At 35.9% G+C, this 25893-nt stretch overlaps 1 long non-coding RNA gene and 2 pseudogenes across 4 annotated transcripts; 2 read left to right on the forward strand and 1 right to left on the reverse strand.

Moving 5' to 3' along the window:
* Nucleotides 1-12694: 12694 nt before the first annotated feature.
* LOC120772737 lies at nt 12695-16451 on the reverse strand. 4 transcript variants are annotated; one of them, XR_005705091.1, is made up of 6 exons: nt 16425-16451; nt 15409-16340; nt 13587-13805; nt 13196-13529; nt 12844-13119; nt 12695-12781 (listed from the first exon to the last, which is right to left on the reverse strand). It is a non-coding gene; the product is annotated as an uncharacterized LOC120772737 (long non-coding RNA). The 4 variants fall into 4 exon arrangements; XR_005705090.1 differs by having other exon boundaries at nt 15409-16363; nt 16425-16448; XR_005705089.1 differs by having other exon boundaries at nt 13196-13330; nt 13428-13529; nt 15409-16442.
* Nucleotides 16452-18133: 1682 nt separating this feature from the next.
* LOC120773193 lies at nt 18134-18336 on the forward strand (annotated as a pseudogene).
* A 195-nt stretch (nt 18337-18531) lies between these two features.
* Nucleotides 18532-18630, forward strand: LOC120773139 (annotated as a pseudogene).
* Nucleotides 18631-25893: the final 7263 nt, after the last annotated feature.

Raw genomic sequence — 25893 nt, forward strand, 5'->3', positions numbered from 1 at the left:
AATAGTTTGATGCCAATCAGCGTCAACATTACTTAAATTATTAATATTCAATGCCAATAACAACAACAGAGTGATGCTGAGCATTGCCAGCAAACCTCAAATATCAGCACCTTAATGCCAATTACGTGAATTATTATTATTTTATTCATTGTTAATTTTATATTTACTTTAGTTACACTGAAAAAAGGCACACACGCTCGGAATTACACGCACAACGGGTGTTTAATTTTTATATTTATACTTTTTGTGCATTCGTTGTCCCTGCAATGATGTTGTTTTGTATTTGGTTACGAGTTTTGTCATTGCATATGTATGTGTTTATAGTTCTATTACACCAATTGTGTTCACGAAAGATGTACCAGGAGAACCATAGAAAAATTTTATAATTAAGTATTTAATTTTATAATACTGAAAATAATATTTTTGAAAACTCTTGCATAGTATTCTGAGAACTTGACAAAATATTTATAAATAATTTTTAAATTATTACAAATACAAATACTTTATGTAACTCATTACATAACCTTTTTTAAAATGTTAATAAATAAACTTTTGATAATTAAAAATGAAATTTAATTTTTTGGCATTAAATTAACTTTCAAAAATTAAAATAAAATTCTTTGGTAAAAATTAAATTAAATTTATTAAAATTTCTTTTCTAGGCTAGTACGACTGTCAGTGACATCTGAGCCAAATGTCACATCAAAATAATCATTAGCCGAAAAGAACACGTCAAAGCTGGTCGAAGCTCAAGGTCATTTTGACAGTTTTCTTCTATTATCGAGGTGTGTTGCACTCCGAATTTATTCCGACCGTACAAGCTGTCAACAAAGAATACTCCTTACTCCTCCTACTCCTGAAAAGAGGATGGAATTTCGAGCCGACAGCTCTGATTTTTGCACCACGGCAATGTATCGATTTATTTCCGTGTGATTTCTGGCTATTTAGCAAAAACAAACAACCGCTGCGGGATACGCTATGAATCAATACGCTCACTAAATTCTCTTCCGCAAATTGACTGTTTCGAGAATTGCCAAAAACATGTGTACAAGTGTACTGAGGTATTACTTTGGAGGGATGATATAGATTTTGAGGAATAAATTAAAAATTTTAAAATTATAAACAAAGTCTTACTATTTTTTGCTCATAGTAGTACATATACTTTTGAGCATCTCCGACGACTCTTTTTGGGTGTTACAAACTTCGTAGAAAACTTAAAATACCCTATTCAGGGTAAGAACCTTAGCCTTCACTGACGGTAAGAAAATACACCAATATCATTCCAAAAGCAACTAATGGTTGGCAGGTCATCTAGTTCGCTTTCATGTGCCACTTTTCACTGTAAAAATCAGATATCTCTCTCCTTAATGAAAAATTTTAGTTAACGAATAGTTTAGCTTAGTAACCCAGAGACCCTTTTCAGAGATAAATCTTTTGCCCTAAAAATAATGTGTGATTGAACTCAGTTAAAAAGAAACACAAGTCTACAGGACTATTATCTTAAAGTCCCAATTCTCTATTTCGAATTTCTTTTTTAACAGGTCACATTATTATATTCAGCCTGTTAAATAAAAATTAAATGTTTAACACTCTTTTCACACCCTCAGACTATCTAAATGCATTGTGGTATCATGCCTATAAATCAATTTCATGTAATTTACTTATTAGCATTTTTAATGACTTTGTGTGCTGGGCAACAACGTAAAATAACAGCAAGAAATTTACAGCATCACATTCGCAAATTCGCAGCTAAGCCAGAAACTATGTATGTATTTATAATAAACAAAAATGTAATAAAACATCACGATGCCAATTTGCCTGAACTATTAATGTGTGAGATGGTCCTTTAAGGACACATCTCTGTTCAGAAAAGGACATAATATGGTTTAATTTGACGAATATCGTGTATTTATAAAACTCTTCAGCTAAAGCTACGCTCTTGCGGCTATTGACTAACGTGGGATCACTGACTAGTGTTTTGGGAGTGAAGAAATAATTCTACAAAGAACTGGCAATACTCAACTTATTTTTAATAGGGATATTCATATCAGCTTCGTCAATGCGTTAGTCGTTATTCGGTAGTTTTTACGTGAATTTTGTTATTTATGCTCGCTACAAAATAATTTTAGACAAATTTTTCAAAAATTTAATCAGCAAAAACTATGATGCCAGTTAAGTGTTTGAATGAAGTATTAACTAACTAATTACCAGATTATCATGTTCGTTCTGAATACTGCTAAAGATTTTAATACCTAAACCATTTACAGTTATATAATGCGAGAATTTAGAAAATCTCTAAGAATTAGTTGAGATCTTAAATCAACCAGTCATAATTATTGAGTATAGATAAGTTCGGTGTTTTGCTAAAAGATAACGATTGCTTTGAATTTTGCACTTCGGAATTCAATAAAAAATATCTAGTTTAATCTAATAAAATCTTTATTATTTCATAATAGAATTAATAATAACTCAAGTGTCACCAATTCCTATTAGAAAGTGGCAGAACCTGAATCCATACAATAATGCGGTCGGCATACTTCTGAACTTGTAAACATTCTTCTTCTTTTTAATTGGCGTAGACACCGCTTACGCGATTATAGCCGAGTTAACAACAGCGCGCCAGTCGTTTCTTCTTTTCGATATATGGCGCCAATTGGATATTCCACGCGTAGGCAGGTCTTTCTCCACTTGGTCCTTCCTCTTCCTCTGCTTCCCCCGGCGGGTACTGCGGCGAATACCTTCAGAGATGGAGTATTTTCGTCCATTCGGACATGACCTAGCCAGCGTAGCCGCTGTCTTTTAATTCGCTGAACTATGTCAATGTCGTCATATATCTCATACAGCTCATCGTTCCATCGAATGCGATATTCGCCGTGGACAACTCGCAAAGGACCATAAATCTTTCGCAGCACCTTTCTCTCGAAAACTCGTAACGTCGACTCATCGGTTGCTGTCATCGCCCAAGCCTCTGCACCATATAGCAGGACAGGAATTATGAGCGACTTATAGAGTTTGGTGTTTGTTCGTCGAGAGAGGACTTTGCTTCTCAATAGCCTACTCATTCCGAAGTAGCACCTGTTGGCAAGAGTTATCCTGCGTTGGATTTCCAGGCTGACATTGTTGGTGGAGTTTACACTGGTTCCAATATAGACGAAATTATCTACGACTTCAAAGTTATGACTATCAACAGTGACGTGAGAGCCAAGTAGTGAGTGCGACGGCTGTTTGTTTGATGACAGGAGATATTTCGTCTTGCCCTCGTTAACCACAAGACCCATTTGCCTTGCTTCCTTGTCCAGTCTGGAGAAAGCAGAACTAACGGCGCGGGTGTTGAGGCTGATGATATCAATATCATCGGCATACGCCAGCAGCTGTACACTCTTATAAAAGATTGTACCTGCTCGATTAAGTTCTGCAGCAGATTGAAAAAGTCGCACGATAGGGAGTCGCCTTGTCTGAAACCTCGTTTGGTATCGAACGGCTTGGAGAGGTCCTTCCCGATCCTGACGGAGCTTTTCGTGTTGCTCAACGTCAGTTTACACAGCCGTATTACTTTTGCGGGGATACCAAATTCAGACATCGCGGCATAAAGGCAGCTCCTTTTCGTGCTGTCGAAAGCAGCTTTGAAATCGACGAAGAGGTGGTGTGTGTCCTCCTTTCACGGATCTTTTCCAAGATTTGGCGCATGATGAATATCTGGTCGGTTGTTGATTTGCCAGGTCTAAAGCCACACTGATAAGGTCCAATCAGTTTGTTGACGGTGGGCTTTAATCTTTCACACAATACGCTCGATAGAACCTTATATGCGATGTTGAGGAGGCTTATCCCACGGTAGTTGGCGCAGAATGTGGGGTCTCCGTTTTTGTGGATTGGGCAGAGCACACTTAAATTCCAATCGTTGGGAATGCTTTCATCCGACCATATTTTACAAAGAAGCTGATGCATGTTCCTTATCAGTTCTTCGCCACCGTATTTGAATAGCTCGGCCGGTAACATTCATCTGAGAATAAAAATCAATTAACTTCGTGGTTCAGAAGATCATACAATTTCAACTAACGGAACTCTCGTTCATGATTCAAGAAGCCATCTAGTCAGCTACACCAGTAGTTTCATAACCACTGAGGTTGCAATTAGAAAACTTATTTAAAAAGCTTTCGATCGGTGATAACCAGAAGACAATGTAAGACTTACATTAAGCTTTGTGTCGTGGAGTAGAGATCGGTAAATACCACTTTCAGGTAGCTAGTGTGTCATAATAATTACTATTAATTACAATTAATATACAAAAGTGTTCGTTAAATTAAACAAACAAGACGGTATGGTGTAAGGTCTTGTTGGTAACACCAATTATATTTTGTATAATATGTAACTTCCTGTATCATATTTAACTCAAACCTTAAAACAAAGCAACCAAACAGCTAGGCTCATGCCACAGCCTCAACAAAAACAACAACTTTAAATAAATTAAGTTCCTCAAATAGATATAAGCATTTCCTTTGCTTTGCTAATGGGCTTAACTCGCCCATGCCCATATAACTCATAACGCCGTCCGTTCGAACTAGCCATTCGCTTAACCTTACTTTTATTTATTTACAAATGGCCGAAGTGTAATTTCCACTTCAGCAACATAATTAGTTTCCAACACACAGCGAAAAGGATGGTAAAATTATGACAGACAACAACAATAGCACAATAGCGAAGAAATTGACTAACTAAGTTCGCAAGTGTAAACAGCTGCTGAGACGGAGGCTGAGACGACGAGAGGAATCTTAGAGAGAGTCGGTATGAAAAGTATATCCACGGATTGTAAACTTGCATGTAGTGTTTTTGCGAGCTTTTGAAAAATATTTTTCAGCAAAAAATACACACGCTACTTCTGACCGCAGAAGCAATGAAAAATTAGGAAAAATAAAACTCACAAAAAACAACAACAAATTCGCTTTAACTTATAACCAAGTTGTTTGGAGTGTTAGAAATGAGCGTAAAGGGAAAGTGCAAATACTCGACCAGGTTGACCGGGAAGGATATTAAGCAAATGCAAGGCAGGAAGTGATAGCGCTCGGTTAAAGAAGGAAAAAGCAGACAGTGCGCAGCAAGTTCAATCAAAACAAAACACTAAAAATCGAGGAAACACTCAATTTAAACTTGCGCTTTGCGGTAATTAAAAATGAGTATTAATGAGTCGTAAGACATAAGGCTAACACAAGAATTACAATAAAAGATAAAGCGGTATAAGCGTGTGGGGTCAGTGGATGTTGTTGTTGTAATCCGCACAAAACGAAAAAAACGGCGAAGAAGTTCTGCCGGACAAAGGGGAGCATAAAAATTACAAACTGTATTCCACACTCCAGTGCCGGCAGTGCGATTCCCGCTTTTCTTGAGTTTCCACCATTTTGCATTTATTTGCGCTTCCCTTTCCCTTTAACTTTATTATTTTATTTTATTTTTTATATTACTTTTATTATTTTCGCAACTGCAAACAACACTTCCTGCCAAAGTGAAAGAACGTGGCCGACACTTTTGCATTTTAACGCTGCCTGGCTTGCAATTATTTTTTTGCGTTTGTAATTGTGGTTGCGTTTTGTGGGAAAAACTTTTCCCGTTGCGTATTTCAGCCCTACCTCGCCACTCAGTCGATTGCCGCATTTAAATGCAACCTCTTCACAGCCAACCAAGCGGATGAAAGAGAATGCTTTATGGTCCGAGTTAGCATTATTCGGGCGTATTCTTTTGTATGTGCTGCTGGGGAATATTTGCATATAAGCACACAGTTTTGGTATGGAATCCTAATTAAAGAAAAAGTTAGGCATTCTTTGATTTAATTTGTATATCCCGAACAGAATTTACTATGTTTGCCACGAAATTTGTAGCACCCAGAAAGAAACGTAGGACACGCTATAAAATATATATGGTAGATAAATGATCAGCGGGAAGATATGAGTAGACTTAGCCATTTCCTTCTGTGTGGTTGTATATACGCAAACTAGTCGCTCAGTTTTGGAGATATCGCTCCAAATTTCACTATAGCATACTGATGTCATACAAACTGAACAATCAAAATGAAGTTTTTGTAAAGAAAACTTTTTTATTTGACAATACTGCAAATCCAACGCTACAATATCCGAATAAATTTTTAAGATCAGACCATTATAGCATATATGATAGCTGTCATACAAACTGATTGATCAAAATATAGATATACTAGTGGATCTTTTTTATACCCTTTAACGTTAAGGCTTTCACCAGAAGGTCGCAAACCGACTAGGCGAACCAGAACACTACAAATTTTTGCATACATTATCTTTGAACTCGACGAATAATTTTGAGTTCTGATGGAAGGAATATTTCTGAGTTTAGACCTTAGAGATAAAGAGGAAAATATAGCATAACTTTTGCAGCTTACTCTCATAGAAACACCTCTTAACAAAATTGTATCAGTAAGCTTGAACGAAAACGGCCAAGAGGCTCTCACATCATTATGAGCTCACGAAATTTGTGGACCGGATTCCCAACAGATATATTCATTATTCAAGCCTCTTCCTGTTTTAAAACAAAACAGTAATGTTATAGGAAAATCTAATATGGCTGTGTAAACTGACGTTGAGCAATACCAAAGATCCGCAACAATAATGTCAGTACTGAAATCTAACGCAGATTAACTCTTGGCAACAGGTGCTACTTTGGACTGAGTAGGCAATTGAGAAGTAAAGTCCTCTCTCGACGAACAAAAGCCAAACTCTAGAAGTAACTCATTATTCTACGTTACGAGTTTTCGAGAGGAAGGTTCCTCAAAAGATTTGCGCGGGAACGATGAGCTGTATGAGATATACAACGCCATTGACATAGTTCAGCGAATTGAGAGACAGCAGCTGCGCTGGCTAGGTCATGTCATACGTATGGACGAAAACACTCCAGCTCTGAAAGTATTCGACGTATTACCTGCCGCGGGAACCTCTACTCCGTTGGATCAGGTTGAGAAGGACCTGGCTTCGCTTAGAATTTCCAATGCTACGTTGCGAAAAGAAGAAACGATTGGCGCGCTGTTATTGTCTCGGCTAAAATCACGTAAGCGGTGTCTACGCCATTAAAGAAGAAGAAGATTATAAGAAGTAAGGAAAAGAAACATAAATTCATGGCTAGAAAGCTTAGAGTGTTTTCATAACTAAAATAAAAATGTGGTGAATAATCTCAGATGCAAGTTCATTCAGAATAAATTAATGAAGTATTGCAACTAAGACAAATCTATAACAAATCATGTTAGAATATGCCGAAATAGAATATGATTTTACCGGTATATACCAAGCGAAATGTTAAGGCATTGAGAGAGGCAGAAGGCCCTTTTGACCCCTCGGTAGTACGGTTTTAAAGTTTTTTTTTCGAGAAAACACAAGCCATACATACACATATAGTGACTGCCTCATGCTTCGGGAGGTTCATATGCGTCCAATTTATAGCTCGGACCAGCCACATGGTGATTACTAGTTCTTTGGAAAATTCGCTTCAAGAGAAGCTTGGGTAAATCGACTGCCCCAGGTTTTGCCATTAAGGACGATGGCTTCTCTGATATTGGCATTATCATCAAAACGGCAATAAGTTATCGAACATAAATGATGGAAACAACTTTTGCCTTTAAGAAACTTCCTAAGTTTATCTCCACAGATGTTGTGAGCTCTGAACAGCTCCGTTGGCTCATGGCTTATGATAAATTAATGTACTTCATAAATACTTTAAAGAAATAAAATAATGTCGATTTGCTGTACAACATCGTCTCTTAAATGACTGTGTGCCACTTTTAATACTTTATTGTAACTTCAATGTCGCGCCTTCACGATTATAATTGCAATAAATAAATTAATATTAAAAGTAAAGTTGTAAATGGTTTTTTGTGGTTGCAGCTTCGTTGTTATTGCCATTGCAGCTGTGGCTAGTGGAAATGAAAGTTTTTGCAATTTCTTATGTGGTTGTTGGACCACAAAGTATTACCGGACGCATAACAGCCGCAAATGTCCTATCGTCAACTGCCAACGTGAAGGCTACACCAAAAAAGCCACGCGACGAGCAGACACACGACCGAATATGCGAGACTAACCAACGGAGATGTGGTGAAGCTACTGAAAGCTAGTGCAAGTTACTTTTTTGGTTTTAAAATTGCAAGTTTGCCTATTAGCAAGTGTTTTGAGCTCGTAATAGTGATTTACACGTCGTAACTACTTGCTGCTCTTCATCCCACTCGCATTTCGTGCTCTCAGTGCTCCATTTCATGCAGCGACATTTTTAAGTTGCTAAAAGTTGTAGACTTGCGGAATGTTTTTATTTATTTTTCCAATTTTTTGTCTGCTTCGCCGGTTACTTTTTTATTTGTCAGTCTTGCTGCGGCTGCGTTTTACAGTCTTATATCAAAGTTAGTAAATAAGTCACAGCTCCGCCGTCTAAGTCGGTCCAATCGAAGTGCCACCCACTTAAGCGTAAATTAGTTTCAGCTCTTTCCTCACCAGCTAATGTTCGAAATGGAAATTTAAAATTGCTCGAAGCGAACCCACTAAGCGCAATTTTCAGTAACAGTATCACAATAAATGTTATAAGTTCCTCGTTCTACAAGATTAATCTTTTTATGATAAGTATTATTAATCAATTCAAATGCTATCATAATTATATATATTGAATTGATCCATAACTTGATAGATACAGATTTTAATTCCAAAGATATTTCAGTGTATTATCTGCAATACTACCTTCGTCCAAATACAGTAAGCTAACACGTGAAATCTTGTATCTCTTACATACAATATCTTAGCCACCTACACCCCAAACAAAAAAAACAGAGCTCAGTGTGAATTTCAGTCTGAATGCAATATTCAGTTTTATCAAATATTTTTAACGAAATATACTTACATATATTGCTGTGAGCAAAAAATAATAATGCTTGGTTTTTACTAGGGCAAAATAATTGACTTCAAAAACTGCCTCAATGAACAGCTGTTCATCTGGTGCGTCAAATTCGTTTTCATTACAACATAATTCTAAACCTGTCGTTAAGTTTTGGTGTCAGATTATTGACAACTCGTTTTCACTATAGGTGGCAATTGTGAACATACAATTTCACTAGCTGCTATTTTAAAAATATAATTCCTTTTAAAAAAGTGCGTGAAAAACCAAAAAAATTATAAATATAGCAAATTTGCTATTGCAACTGCGGTGCTATGTCTTGTAACGACATTAAAAGCTTGAAAAAAGAGGACTAATCAAAGAAATCCAAAGCAGTGAAGACCAGAGGCTAAAAGAATGTGGATTTTTCACCACACTTAGATTTAAGCTGGTTTCTGAGAATCCAAAGTGGTTAAAAAATTTCCTGGGAACGACTCTGGAAAACTTCGACTTTTTAGTTGAGTTCCTTACCCCATATATAGGGTAGTCGAAAAAGTATGTTCCTATTTCTAATCATACTCGTACTTCGACTTATTTTTTTTATATTTACAATGAATCTTAATGATCTTAAGTCAACCGTTTTTGTCATTTTTCTGCTAGAGACATTATTCCATGAGTGTAAAATTTTTCTGCTTTCTTGGCGAAAAACTGCGACAAGTAATTTTCACAGGCTTCTCCTGAAGCCAACTTTACTCCATTAAGGGGGTTCTGCATTGACCGAAACAAATGATATACCGATGGTGCAAGTTCCGCGACGTATGGTGGATGCATCAAAGCTTCCCAGCCAAGCTCTTCCAGTTTTTGCCGAGTCATTACAGATATGTGTGGTCTAGCGGTGTCCTTATGGAAGATGAATCCCTTTCTGTTGATCAGTTCTGGCCGTTTTTTTCGATTGCTTGCTTTAATCTCATTAGTTGTTGACAGTAAAATGTAGAGTCAATATTTCGACCACGCTGGAGCAGCTCATAGTCGATGATTCCTTTCCAATCCCACCAAACACTCAACTTTTCGAGGCGTCAATCCTGGCTTTACGACTATTTGTTGAGCTTCACCACGCTTGGACCATGATCTTTTTCGTATTTGATATCTTATTGTCGTATTTGATCCACTTTACCTCTTCTGTTACCATTCGCTTCAGAAATTGTTTGAAAGAATCGCAAATGTTAATTCGGGCCTTAAATTTTTCACAGAAAATTCAGGTGGAACCCAAACATCGAGGTTTAAATGGCTCAAAATCGTTTGATGATGAATATTAAGTTCCTTAGCGATGTCTCGGCTGCTTATGTGACAATTCTGGTCAATATTTTCCATAACTTAATCGACTTTTTCAACGATAGGTCGACCGGAGCGAGGTGCATCTTTCACTTCGAAATTTCCAGAACGGAAACGAGCGAGCCATTGTGGTGCTCCACGAACTGATACAGCATCAGAGATATACGACTGCAACGACATTGAATGACAAAATACGAAAATACTTTTTCAATTATCTAGTATTTATAAAAGAAATACAAGATTTCGTGAAGCGATCTCGGTCGGTGAAAGACTGGCGGCAACACCACGCTATTTGGCCACAGGCGATAATTTCTCGAGCCAAATGAGTATTTTGCTATTGGGAAAATCTACCATTTGTAATTTTTTAAGCTTTAAAGAATGAGTTTTTAAAAGTGAATATTCCAATCTGTTCGTGCATCATTGAAATATAAACTATGTAGGGCTATAAAGCTTTTTTTATAACCGCGCAAATTTACAAAACATAATACTTTTTAAGCTTAGTACATGTTAAATAGGACTTACTAATGTGCACAAACAAGCATACGCATAATTGTTTGAGCGAAACATAGCGTTAGCAAAATTGTACAAAGCAAACGCAAGCAAACAGAATGCAAATACAATTATTAACCGCATTAAGGTGAATGACTTCTAATGCTTAGCCTTGAATATTATGCAAGTAAGAAGAAACAGAAATAGCAAAAAATATGTAAGAACATATGATCGAAGTATGCAGTAGTTCGCAACATACAAGAAGAATGGGTAAATGTTTTTAACAGGAATGTAATTTCTCTAATTGCTCTGGAGAATTAGATGGGAAACACATAGCAATTCAACCATTTTTTAAAAATTGAAAATGGGCGTGGCATCGCGCACTTATGGACCAAAAACCATATCTCAGGAACTACTAATCTAATTAATTTTACAGCAAAATAAAAAAAATATGTAAATGACGGATAATGAAATCTCGATTATCACTTTATCATGCGAGTGTATAAAATGTTCGGTTACACCCGAACTTAGCATTTCTACTTGTTGTTTATAGAAGTTGGAGGTTATGGTCGTGAATCTGTTTTTGCAAGATAAAGCAATTGCATAATAATGAAGTTTAACTAAATTAAAATATCTTGTTATTTTACTATATTCAGAGCAGCTGACGACGCTTCTTCTTTAAAAACGTACTTGATGAAACCATTCAGCTTCCGCAATGAAGTGATGTTATATAAGATATTTAATTATAGACCATCTAGAGCAGTGGTTCCCAAACTTATTTTTTCTACTGCCCACTTTGAGAATAAATATTCTTTTAGCGCCCCCATTTTCATTCTTTATCCTTTTTTTATTTTCCCCAGAAATACATTTGTAAGAAAGGATAAAGATCTTTTTTTTATTTTCCACATAAAAGATTTAAGAAGTTCAAAAGCTCAAAACGTGCTTTACATCAGCTACCTACCCGACGTCATTTCGCAAGTGATAAAATAAATTATTTAAGAGCTCAAAGCATTCGCTACATCAGCTCGAACCTACCTACCCTACACCTTTGCGCAAATTATTATATTATGATAGCAAATGCCCACATACAGATTTGCCAATAGCAATAGCAATACGTTTGACAGATAGCATTCTATAAATTCTATCCTGTCGAGATGCCCCGTTATGAAACGGAGCCGATTGACATGATTTTCATTTTTTCTATATTCAGTAAAATAGGACAGATATATGAACTACGCGGAGAGGAATATAGAACCGAGTTTGAGCAATCTTTTAATTCATACAAGTTGTTGTTGAGAGTCGAGAGCTCATGTACTCGTTGTCTAAGACGCCTCCTAGCTAAATAAAATTACAAATAACCCGCCAGACCTCTACACAACCAACGCCCCCATTTTCTTTCTGGGTCTCTTACCGCCCCCCTTGACACCTGCAGCGCCCACAAGGGGGCGTTATCGCACACTTTGGGAAACACTGATCTAGAGCAAGAAATGTGGTGGAAAATGTATATCGCGTTTTCGGATCGTCATGTTACTCCCGAACAGGCGAAAGTTATTGCCCTCGCGGTTTGTATGTAGAAAAAGACGCAAATGGCATTATTGATTCAGGTAATTGGAAAATGGAATTGAGGGAAAATATATTGCTTCCATCAGTTCGGCGAAACAGCGTTTTAGGGAGTCTAGCAGACACTATTAATGTTCACGAATGTTTTATGTAGTATTTCATGACTCCTAATGGAAAGGTTGAATGGAAATATAATAGACCAATAATGCATAACTCGTCTTTGTAGTCATTTTCTCTTTCAAGTATGTAATTCCTTAATTTTAGTTATTTTGTAAATACAAAATATTTTCATGGTGCTATTTTATAAACTTTCTCAAATTTAGATGAAACAAAAGTAATATCAATTTGGATTCAATATATAGTTTTTTTATAAATGTATATGTTATACAAAAAATATTATATACTTAGTTTTATTAATTATAACTATTTTAAAAGTTTGATTTCTCACTTGAAAGAAATGTAAAAAAGATAAGGAACATTACATTTGACTAGCGTAGAAAAAACGTATTGCGAATTTGAACGCCATGATGTGGAGCTATAAAGAAAAATAGCAAAATTATGTGTTATTAACACATACAATTGTGCAACTGCTCTTACCTTGGTAATTTCTTTTAGTAGATGAATATCAATTCAACTTGCTTGAACTCCTTTGCTTATTGTGGATATTCTTGCCTAATTCATCCCAACCATCAGTTTTAGTTGCTGATGTGAGGGACTCTAGTGCACGTTCAACTAGTTGAGTATACTCATCACTGAATTTTTGCACTCGACGTCTTTCTCAATTACTATGTGATCTGGATGACGTTAATGGTATATCCGACTAATTTCTGACTTCAACAATGTTGTTGGAGAGCTCGAGGCCGATAGACTGACCTATAATAACAATAATTCATATGGTAAACAAATAGTAATATTTTTACAATTTATTATGCATTATGCATATACTCACATTTATTAGATTTGAAGTGGAGTTCGCTTCAGCACGCAAAGTCGGCTCTAGAAACTTCAATGATATATAGAGTGGCCTCACCGTGGACGTTCTTCCTTTTTCACTTCTTGTGAGACTTATACAATTAAAGGCCACCTGGAAGAAATGTTTGTTAAAAATTTTTTTTTGTAATACTTTACAAGAACTTATGTATAAAGAGTAGCTAGAGTTGTTCCATTCATATTTCAGCCACCTCATGTTACTGAGCTTCTCGAAGGGTTCTGTCCCTATATCCAGTGGAAATGAACTTCCATGATCCTTCCCTGGATTCAACTTCTTGAACTAGATGCTGAAACTGCAAAAATTACAAAAATAAATAAATTATATCCTGAAAATATAACAAAAACCTTACCTCGAAATCGTCAAAAAACTTTTTGAAAATACGTTATCCTTTTTAGCAGTTTTCGAACGGCAAACAAAACCAAATGCCAGCATTGCGGCAAATCAAATTTAAATGTCTAATATTGCCATAAATCGAAGTTTTATTATTTTGATTTGGTTGTCATTTCATATGTCCGTGCTTTGCCAAATATGCAAGCAAACGTAATTGACAACATTTGACGTTAATGACCTAAAACCAGGAAAAGACGAAACCGGAAGGATAAGTGAAAACCATCATTAAGATCATTTATCCAAAACAGCATCGCGTTAACGTCTGTGAAACAATGCTTTGCGACTATCAGTATTGCATGAAACGTATTATTACTGGCGATGAGTATTGGATATATGCTTACAACCGGGAAACAGATGATCAATCGGTCGAACATCTTGGCAAAGGTGAACCACGTCAAAGCAGGCCAAAAATCAATGTTATAATGAAACTTTTTTTTCGATTATAGAGGTGTGGTGCATTCCGAATTCTTTCCGACCGGCTAAACTGTCAATAAAATACACTACACGAAGCTATTCGTAAAACGCAGCCGCAATTGTGTACCGAAAACTCTTGCTTTCTGCACCACAATATTTTACCATAGCATACAGCATTAACTCTTCGTGAGTTTTTAGCCAAATTGTCCATCAATATTTTGCCGCTGTAACCATATTTGCCTGAATTAACTCCGTGTGACTTCTGACAATTTAGCAAACTCAAACGACCGCTCCAGGGAAACCATTTTGAGTCAATTGAAGAGTATTGGAGCCAAGCGGGATTACATTGTGAGAGACGACATAGATTTTGAAGAATAAATTAAGAATTTTAACATTATGAACAAAGTACCCTGGTCGAGCCAATACTCGGGGTAATGGAAGTAGATTATGACATAATATTATATAATATTTCTTATTTTTTTATTAAATTTGAAAAAGAAAATATCCATATGCATGGAAAGGTTGTTTATACTCATTTTAGTTTGGAATATAATAATCATTTGTGTTTGAATGAGTTAAGCATCCACCCACTCTACCCGAGAAAAACTGGCGCACCTTAGCAAGACACAGCTCAATATGCCACAGCCGATGACATCACAACACAACTCACCACACCTGTCCACCAACCCACTAAACAAAAAGGATGGATAACGGGACAGCAGACACAATTCGTTCTTGATACAATCGCTTAATCGCTTAATCGCGTTAATTCGAATCGTCAACAATCCAGAGCGCTACATCACATCATCTATATATACATCAGCAACAACCTGGGTACGTTCGCCCAAAGATCATCTCTTACTGCTTCATACCGTCTCGTTGATCATCAAGTGCTTATATTTATATTATACATCTTTATTATACTTTCCATATTTAATGGTAAACAGATATAATAACCTGCGCAATTAAAATCATTTTAATACACTTGTATTATTTGTTAATAATGTAAAGGTGAGTGAATTATTGAAAAGGACACCTGGTGGGTATACATTTAATCAACTTGTTTTAATTATTAGAACTGAAATCGCTAACTTAAAAAAAGAAATTTCAGCAAAATGTCTTATGATTATATGGTAGCGCTCCATTTCCTTATAATTCTTAGCATGTAAATGATGTCCAGTAAGAGTGTAAAAAGTTTTTTTTTTGAATTATAGATTTCTTACTTACACCTGCAAAAAGTGTACAATGTGAATTTGTTTAAATGTTTACAGTTTAATTTAATGCATTTGAAATGAAAAATGTGCGTAAAGTGTGCTGAGTGTAGTGAAATAGCTTGTTGAAATGTTTGAATTTTTGGAATTTTTTACCTTTAAGTCGAATAATCTAAGCGTTTGCGGTACCTATAATCCGGTATATATTTTAATCAAGAAGACTTCCTCTTTCCAACGGCACCTTCACATCGCGGCGCCAAAGGAGTCATTATACACTTATTTTCAACTCCTTTATACCGTTAAATCATTCCATTAAATAAATCTTGCGTTTCAGATTTATTTTGTCACTTCATCAGCAGATTGCAACGTCACATGCAAAGTGGTAGGATATCCAGGCACTAAGAAGGATGTAAAGCCCGTTAACCCAAAAATCTTGATTTGGCACAATAATAGCGAATTTTTTCAATTTATTAATTCTTTCCATTTGCTTTACTAAAAATTGACGTTTGCACAAACTTTATGCCAGAAGTGCAAATTTTTCTAAAAAAAAATCAACTGCACTTACACAAAGCACTTAAAAAAACATTTCTGTACACCTGACAAGACAACAACGCGCTTTATATAAGCGTAAAATTATATTTAATTGCTTGCTACAAGAAAAAATAACATACAAGTATATTCACCCACCAACACATAGCTTAAATAACTGGCAGGATATTTGAGTGCTACCGAGTAAGCACAGAAAATCCGTTTCAACGACTCACGACACTCGTTGTCGGCTGCGGCACACACACAATACAACGCTATTTAACGACATACTGAATCGCGCAACACATCCCGCTCAGCCAACAAAACACGGTATACCGAGTGAGTTTTGTGACTTTGTTTTTTTCTTTAAAACTTCAGCTTTTTCTACGAAATGAAACTTTCATTAACCGTTTGTAATTGCCGACTGTGTAGCCGTCAGCCTAACGCGTCCAACCAACCAATTATTCTCGCCAAGTAAAACAAAACCGGCAACCGAAAAAATGCACGCTCGTGTTCTTGCCACACAACAACGACTTGTACGTGTATGCATGTCCGTCCTCCTGCAACAGAAAGGTCAGAAGCTCTGCTTTGAATCAAAAATTTTACGAAAAGCAAAAGAATTAGACGCATAATCCATTACTCACTTGTCTCCGTATTTTACCGTAGACACGTTAACATGCACTAAATTGTGCCTTCGTATAACAGTTGTTTAAATAGAAAGTGCAGCACTGGAGTTTCGGAAATTCGCAGCAATCGGTTAAACTTTCATACCATATGTTGCTTATGCAAAACATTGTTATGCTGGTGGGTGGAAGCAAGTGTTGAATTTTTGAGCGCAAGACTTCTCAATAAAACGCTCGCTGAGAGCTTTCAATTTATACCGCAACTACTGGTTTGCTGAGCGCAAGGCTTCTCAATAAGACGCTCGTTGAGAGCTTTCAATTTATACCGTTAAAATTCTCTAATCTAAATCGTCGGGAGTGTGATAGTGCCAGTAAGCTTTCGTGAGTTTGAGTTTTACCTGAATTAGCTGAATGTGGAGGATGGAAGCTGAGCTGGATGTTGATTTGCTGAGGGCAAGGCTTCTCAATGAGACGCTCGTTGAGAGCTTTCAATTTATACCGTTTAGTTTCTCTAATCTAAATCACCGGGAGTGTGATGGTGCCAGTAAGCTCTCGTGAGTTTGAGTTTTACCTGAATTAGCTGAATGTGGAGGATGGAAGCAAGTGTTGATTTGCTGAGTGCAAGGCTTCTCAATGAGACGCTCGTTGAGAGCTTTCAATTTATACCGTTTAGTTTCTCTAATCTAAATCGCCGGGAAGTGTGCGAGTGCCAGTAAGCTCTCTTGAGTTTTCAAATAGCAGAGTCAGCTGAATGTCGGGCAAAAGTTTAGGCAACTTTAAAGGTTATTTTGGGAGAAATCAACATAAATAAACGGTTTGAAAGGAAAATGAAAACATTTTAAAGCTGGGCTATTTGGATATTATAAGGAAAACGGATAGGTTGCGAAGTTTTATCAACACATATCAACGTAACGTTTTTTAGATACAAGGTTTAAATTTTTCGTGGACTTCTTCTGTTTTTACCTGCGTCGCTGAGGTTTTTCCTTTAGAGGATATGGTTTAAGGGGTTGCATGGGTTTCCTTGCCTTTTTTCTCATATGGGCCATTCCATCAATTGGCGACATGGTTTTGTACCCGTGGTTTTCCGATTTTGACCAAACTATAGAATATCATAACATAGACCAGAAGAAGAATATCCGTAAACTTTTTAGTGGTCAAAGATTCTCCACTAGTTTTTGGCGCGCAACTCAAACTCCGATCAAACAAAAAAATAACTTTTTTTTGTAATTTTTTAAAGATCTGAAAATTGAGTGTAAAAAATTTTGAAGTTATAGAGTTTTATATAAAAAAATCTCAGCTTTCTGACAAAAATAATTTCAAATACCATTTTTTGAAGTTATACTTCTTATACGAGTTCGGAAAAGGTTGCGTTAAATTCATAAATGCGCCACCTCTTGCCAATGCTTATGCTATTGTTGTTTTTGTAGAACAATGCTTCAATTTTTGGTTGGTGACATATTCAATTAAAAATAAATTCTGTTGGTATTCGAACCTACGTGCTCGTCGTAACTTTCCAAGCGCTTACCACCAGCACCACATGCATGAAAGAAATATACAATGGATCGCCGATTGTTACCTCTTTCCTTGCTGCTGCGCATATGTATGTTTGTATGCTTGTGGATTATTGAAGTTATACTTCTTTTTCTTTCGTTTGTCTTTCATGTCTGCGAATTCTCAACTATTTTGTGTGACTTTTGCTTGAAATACTCTGCGTTGGCCTTTGAAAAATTAAGACTATACTTCACAGGATTATTTCTGTAGTTAGTCTTCATTTACATTTTTTGGAAATCGACCCGCAATGACACGGTATATCGTTTTATCTGGCAGCGTGTGGTTTATGAACTTCATTTCTAATTTTGTCTTGTGGCATATTAGAAATGATGTTTCTTCGAAAATCGCTCGCTTACAACGGATAAAACGACTTCTGAGTGGTGATATTAATGAATAAATTCCAAGGTTTTACACAAAAATAAAGCAGTCAATAAGTACAGTACGCTTATGTATGTTTGTATGCTTGCGCATTATTTTTCTTTCGTTTGTCTTTCATTTCTGCGAATTCTCAACTATTTTGTGTGACTTTATTTCTTTCGTTTCTGTTTCATTTCTGCGAATTCTTTGTGTGACTTTTGGTTGTATACTTCTCAGGATCATTTCTGTAGTCAGTCTTCATTTACTTCCTTTGCAAATCGATCCGCGATGACGAGGTGACTACTCACATGTGTGCGCATATGTATGTTTGTATGCTTGTGCATTATTGAAGCTATACTTCCTTTTCTTTCGTTTGTCTTTCATTTTTGCGAGTTCTCAACTATTTTGTGTGATTTTTGGTTGAACGGCTGCGTTAGCCGTTGAAAAGTTAAGACTTCACAGGATCATTTCTGGAGACAGTCTTTATTTATTAATTCGTATTATATATAATATTGACTTACTATTTGTAGTATTAGTACACAATGAATAGTGATTTTAATAAACAATAAAATAAGTGACACGTGATAATACGCGGATTCCAGGTTATGTGATGGTAAGTTTCTCTTGAATATTTCAATTGTCCGTAATAGATGTACCTTGTGCATTAAACTTGTGCTCTTGAAACTAATATCTATTGGATTGGCAAAAATTCAATGCTTTGATTTTAAATCGATTTTATAGCGGAAAAAGACAGTGCAGCCCGTGTTTCAAGAGAAGGGAAAACAGCACAATATATCGTGAATACCAAGCACGAAAGAAAGCAGAGCGGGAAAAAGAGAAATTGGAAATGATAGCTGGCAGTCAATCAAGTAAGGAAGGAAACCAGCTGCGAAATATCAGAGAGCGCGTAGAAAATATTCAAAGTCTGCTGTTCCATCAATCTCTGCGGGAGCATCTATAACTACTGATGAATCAACGATCGTCAATTCACCGATAACTGCTGGGCCTTCAACGCGTGTTAATGGATTACGAAAGAGAGATGGTTACGCTACATATTCCCTTCCGCAACGAAGAGACAGAACTTCTTTCCGAGTCAAAATTCCTTCATTTAGACTTTGCTTTATAAAATGTGCATAATAAGTTTATGAAATGTGAATTTAAGTTTTTTAGTTTTCTTTCTGATAAGCATTTCTGAATATCACAAAGAAGTATAACTTCTTCCGCGCGTAGGGACTCCACGCACCTTTTTTTTCAAAAAAAAACAGTTTTTTGTGCTTTTCCACCAACTTTTTTTCAAAATTTTTTCCATTTGATTCCTCGTTCAATTTTACATAAGAATCAATGTTCAACAAGTAAGGAAGGGCTAAGTTCGGGTGTCACCGAACATTTTATACTCTCGCATGATAAAGTGATAATCGAGATTTCATTATCAGTCATTTACATATTTTTCAAATACCGTATTTGTGTAAAGTTTTATTCCGCTATCATCATTGGTTCCTAATGTGTATAATATACAGAGAAGGCATCAGATGGATCTCAAAATAGCGCTATATTGGAAAAAGGCTTGGTTGCGATTCGATTTCACCCATATTTCATACAAGTCATCAGGGTGTTAAGGAAATATTATATACCGAATTTCATTGAAATCGGTAAAGTAGTTCCTGAGATATGGTTTTTGGTTCATAAGGGGGCGACGCCACGCCCATTTTCATTTAAAAAAAAAAGGTGCAGCTTCCTTCTGCCATTTCTTCCGTAAAATTTAGTGTTTCTGACGTTTTTTGTTAGTCGGTTAACGCACTTTTAGTGATTTTCAACATAACCTTTGTATGGGAGGTGGGCATGGTTATTATCTGATTTCTTCCATATTTGAACTGTATATGGAAATGCCTGAAGGAAACGACTCTGTAGAGTTTGGTTGACATAGCTATAGAAGTTTCCGAGATATGTACAAAAACCTTAGTAGAGGGCGGGGCCACGCCCACTTTTCCAAAAAAATTACGTCCAAATATGCCCCTCTCTAATGTGATCCTTTGTGCCAAATTTCACCTTAATATCTTTATTTATGGCTTAGTTATGATACCTTATAGGTTTTCGGTTTTCGCCATTTTGTGGGCGTGGCAGTTGGCCGATTTCCCCATCTTCGAACTTAACCTTCTTATGGAGCCAAGAAATACGTGTACCAAGTTTCATCATGATATCTCAATTTTTACTCAAGTTACTGCTTGCACGGACGGACGGACAGACGGACGGACAGAAGGACGGACGGACAGACAGACATCCGGATTTCAGCTCTACTCGCCACCCTCATCACTTTGGTGTATATAACCCTATATCTGACTCTTTTAGTTTTAGGACTTACAAACAACCGTTATGTGAACAAAACTATTAAACTCTCCTTAGCAACTTTGTTGCGAGAATATAAAAATATGCGATTCTGATCCCATGAACAGCAAAAAAAATGCAAAGTTGTCGCTATATGGCGCAGGATATTAACTCCTAAAGCTATACTTGACAGGGAGGAAAGCAACATGTGTGTGTAACGAACATTTTTTTTTATTATATTTTCAAAACCTACAGAACATTCTAGGCGATAAACAATGTTTCGGAATGGAATATTAACTTTTCATACACATTGTTTTTTTGGATTTTGAAATTTTTTATGGAGTTTGAAAATATTTTTGTCAGAAAGCTGAGATTTTTTTACATAAGTTTCAATAACTTAAAAATTTTTTGCACTAAATATTCAGATCGTTAAAAAATAAAAATACGAGATATATACAAAAAATGCGAATTTCGTGGAAAAGTCAGGTTTAGAGCCCCGTACTATCGGGTGATTTTTTAAGAGCTTGATAACTTTAAAAAAAAAAAAAACGCATAAAATTTGCAAAATCTCATCGGTTCTTTATTTGAAACGTTAGATTGGTTCATGACATTTACTTTTTGAAGATAATTTCATTTAAATGTTGACCGCGGCTGCGTCTTAGGTGGTCCATTCGGAAAGTCCAACTTTGGGCAACTTTTTCGAGCATTTCGGCCGGAATAGCCCGAATTTCTTCGGAAATGTTGTCTTCCAAAGCTGGAATAGTTGCTGGCTTATTTCTGTAGACTTTAGACTTGACGTAGCCCCACAAAAAATAGTCTAAAGGCGTTAAATTGCATGATCTTGGTGGCCAACTTACGGGTCCATTTCTTGAGATGAATTGTTCTCCGAAGTTTTCCCTCAAAATGGCCATAGAATCGCGAGCTGTGTGGCATGTAGCGCCATCTTGTTGAAACCACATGTCAACCAAGTTCAGTTCTTCCATTTCTAAAGTCTACAGAAATAAGCCAGCAACTATTCCAGCTTTGAAAGACAACATTTCCGAAGAAATTCGGGCTATTCCGGCCGAAATGCTCGAAAAGGTTGCCCAAAATTGGACTTTCCGAATGGACCACCTAAGACGCAGCCGCGGTCAACATTTCAATGAAATTATCTTCAAAAAGTAAATGTCATGAACCAATCTAACGTTTCAAATAAAGAACCGATGAGATTTTGCAAATTTTATGCGTTTTTTTTTAAAAAAAAGTTATCAAGCTCTTAAAAAATCACCCGATATCTCGCCGGTGCGAGTTACGACCTTGTTGCACTGGGCAGTTTTGTAGAGTGAACAATTCTGTGAAATATGCGTCCAAAGTCAGAGCGATGCCATGAAACACCTCTGATCTGTAGGAATTTAAAAATAAAAAATCACGATTGTAGTGATTTGGCAATTAACAATTAAATAAATTGAAATCAACGGAAAATCTTACCAGGGAGCAAATTTATTGTGGGAGCGAAACAAACATTTTTTATAAGTGTTTGTTCGAGAACAGTTTGGTTTGTCATAATGAAAGATGCATAGATGGGCACTCATTGGTTTTAGTTATAGGTACGGAAATATCGAGTATGCTCGTGAATGTGTCACAAATAACCTGAATTACTTATGACCTTGCCACAGAAAATATAGAGACATGGCTCAAGTGTGGTGAATGTGCCTCCTAATTTGCTGTTTTGTCAGATGAAGAAATTATAAACATGGAAAACAGTAACTGAGATGAATCTGAGCGAGACAATGGAGATTGGAAGACAATGATCAAGACGACGTAATTGTTTCAGAAACCTCTTTAAAGAAACTATAGAGGCTGAATTTCCTTAATAGCTCTGGTTGTCCTGGAATTACAGAGCAGGATAAAATACAAGTTGCGATAAACTTATAAATGAATATTATAAGTTGAAAAATATTAGACAAACAACCGTGTAATGTTTTTTTTTAAGAAATTGAATCTTTTTTGCTTAATGTTATATTTTGTCTCATGTTTTTTTAAAGAAAATTTAATGTATACATATTTATTTAATTTAAAAATGTACATAAGCTTCTTGAATTAATCGTTTTTAATGTAAATATGTATGTATGTACAAAAAAGTTCACTTTGTAAATAATAAAAATATTTTAATAAAATTTAATCAAAATTGTTATTCGATTAACCGTGAAAATCTATTATCCGTAATGATTCTGCCCGACTGTAATACGTACGAACCCTTGCAAGTAAATATTCGATGTTTACCATAAATGGTAAATAATAAATTATAGGCTTAGAATCTTCGGCATGAATTTAACTGTCACAGTACTACTTTTGAAGCAGGCTAAAAAATGCACGCTGTAAGTTTATACTCATATTTATGGTATACCCAATTACAAAGTTGTAAATCTTTTCAGTTTAGCTTATGGTCGAAATCGTGTTCAAGTCCATGGTGAGTGACGTGAAATTTCATAATCCTAACCTCGAAAACCATTAAAGTTTCACAATTTGCTTGACTCTCTACTCATCAGCTTCTTATAGAATCAATTTCTACCTTTCCTTGTATTGTTTTGCTTTTCGTCCTCAGATTTTTATTGAAGTGTATATTATGTTGAGAAATGCATAACTTTTTTTTTCTCATATTTGTTTGATGTCTTCTGAAAGTGCATCTGAGGAATTTACATTCTACATAGCTGGCCTCACCACTATCTTTGTATTGGTAGCTTATGGTAGTTTCTACTTAGGAACTTTTCCCACGGAAAAGTTATTTTAACAGAAGATAGCTGATATTGTCATCTTTATTTCACACGCCAATCATTTCCATCTCTTTCCTGTATTTATTATTATCGAATACAAAATATTTTCTAGAATACAGACTTTCTTGATAATAACGTATGTTCGCTTTCTGCTATTGGTGGCGACAATGGTATAACTTAGATAAGATCCACCAGTCGCATCCAAAAACTTATTTATTTCAAAGCGGAGTGGGTGTGGGGAGTAGGTCATACCACGTCAAGTGGTCCACGAAAATTTCGAAAAATCTACGATTCTGAAAATTAGCAGTTCATTAGGAAGGGAACTAGACGCATACCCTGTGATGTAAATATTTCGTCAAAATTCTTTTTTTTTTGTTAAAGTTATTGAAGGTTGAAATTTAGAGCACGATAAAATTGTAAAATTATTTTCTCATAAACCGCTGGAGATAAATCGATGAAATTTGTGAAGTCAAAGAAAAATGTCCGTGCTATATTATAAATATTTTTTCATGGTCCTTTTGTTTAAATAATACCTAATATTTTACATAATTTGCAATTAAGTAGTTGAAATTTTTTAATTGTTCTTCACGCTAAAAAAATTGAAAAGTATGTGACAAAGCGCGGAAAATATTCACCTTTAATAATCTGCAAAAAAATGTTTGTTTATTCTTACCATTCCAAAGATATTGAATTTTTTGTCCTCCTATCTCTATTAAAACGTATGGTAATTTTCAAAATCGGAGATTTTTCGAAATTTTCATGGACCAGTTGACATGGTTTGACCCAGTATTTTTTGTTTTACACTATTAGTTACCATATTTCTCTGCAGGTTCGCTTTTCCTTTTCTGTCCTTAGTAGGTTAATGGGGGGGGAAGTTCCTCTTTAATTTTTAAAACTAATGGGTTCAACGCCGTGCTTTTCAGAAAATTTTTCTACACCAGGTAGACCATATTATATCTCTTTTACCATCGATTACTGTCGCCAAAAGTAATTTTGTGGATTTTCCAAATTAAAAGAGGTCTCAGGTTTTCTCTTTAGCTTAAAGTACCGTTTTAGTAGACATTTTCCAAATCTGAGTTGGTTGCCAATTGATTTTTTGGTTTTCCACAAGTATTCACTAGGTAGGCTTTATTAAGTTTGTAACACTCAGTAGGAAAAGTTGGAGACCATATAAGGTATATAAATAAATGATCAGCTTGACTTGCTGAGTCGATTTAGCCATATTTGTCTGACTGCCTGAACGATCGGAATCATTGTCATTGTGGTTGTATTGCAAATTTTTTAATTGACGATCTATCTGTACTAAATTTGGTATGCGTTAGTTTCAAAGATAATTTTGCAATCTCCAAAGAAATTTTTAAGATATAGCTGCCTTACAAACTGATCGAACGATCAGAATAAAGTTCTAACAAGTAATTTTATATATTTATGAAGGGTATTATATCCTCGGTGCAACCAAATTAATGTTTGTTTGTTTTCATTATTATTTGATCACAGCCCTTTATATTAACAGCAATCTTGTCGTCTATGTTTGGATTCTCGAGCCCTTCATCTATTTCTAACTTTCGACAATTGTTTCGGTTAAGTATGTTGAGGAAGTGTCTAACATTGTCACTAGAATCCTCCAGTTAAGTTTTTGTCAACGTCACTGTACATTTATACACGTATAATATGTATCTAAGGAAACAAATGTCGCTTAAGCGACACTCGATAAAATTAATTTAAATTTATTAACGTGCGAACATATTTGATTGTTGCATTTGCTGTTGTTATGCATAATAATGGGTTGTCAAAAAAGTCTTGCGGTATTTTTATTGATTTTTTTTTTTATTGAAATTGAAATGAATTTTTGATGACTCATGCCCAGCTCTTGACCGATGCTACGGCTGCTACTATGCCGGTCTCTTTCGACTAATTCAGCGATTTTATCGCAATTTTCGACGACAGGCCTTCCGGAGCGTGGCGCATCTTCGACCACCTCTACACCAGAACGAAAACGTTGAAACCATCGTTGTGCGGTGGAAATGGAAACTGTATCGGGACCATAAACTCCACAAATTTTATTGGCGGCTTGAGATGCATTTTTGCCTTTATTACTACTACGATATCCGTATTTTCTCTTTATTTTGCTCCATGTTTGCGACGCTATAACTCAGGAACGACTTAAAAGAAACGACAATCGATCAGACACGTGTTAGCGCGTGAAATGAGCTTTCCAAAAAGGTATAGCATGACCCGATGCGACTAGAACTACGCGCTTTCAGCGCCAACTAGAGAAAATACCGCAAGACTTTTTTGACAACCTATTATATTAAGGGCATTCTCTTGCTCTTGCAAAGCCCTTGCACGGTGCGCGAATTGCAGAATTATTCTCTTGGTGCAACGGCACAACAACAATCACATGCAGAAAATTAGTTGCAATAGCTGTAAAATATATCAGACCAAAACCCATGTTTATCATCGTGCAATGACACGTAAAAATATAATTGCAACCCTATTTTAGCCGT

This window comes from Bactrocera tryoni, chromosome 3 (genome assembly GCF_016617805.1).
Source record: "Bactrocera tryoni isolate S06 chromosome 3, CSIRO_BtryS06_freeze2, whole genome shotgun sequence".
In the NCBI taxonomy this organism is placed as follows: domain Eukaryota; kingdom Metazoa; phylum Arthropoda; class Insecta; order Diptera; family Tephritidae; genus Bactrocera; species Bactrocera tryoni.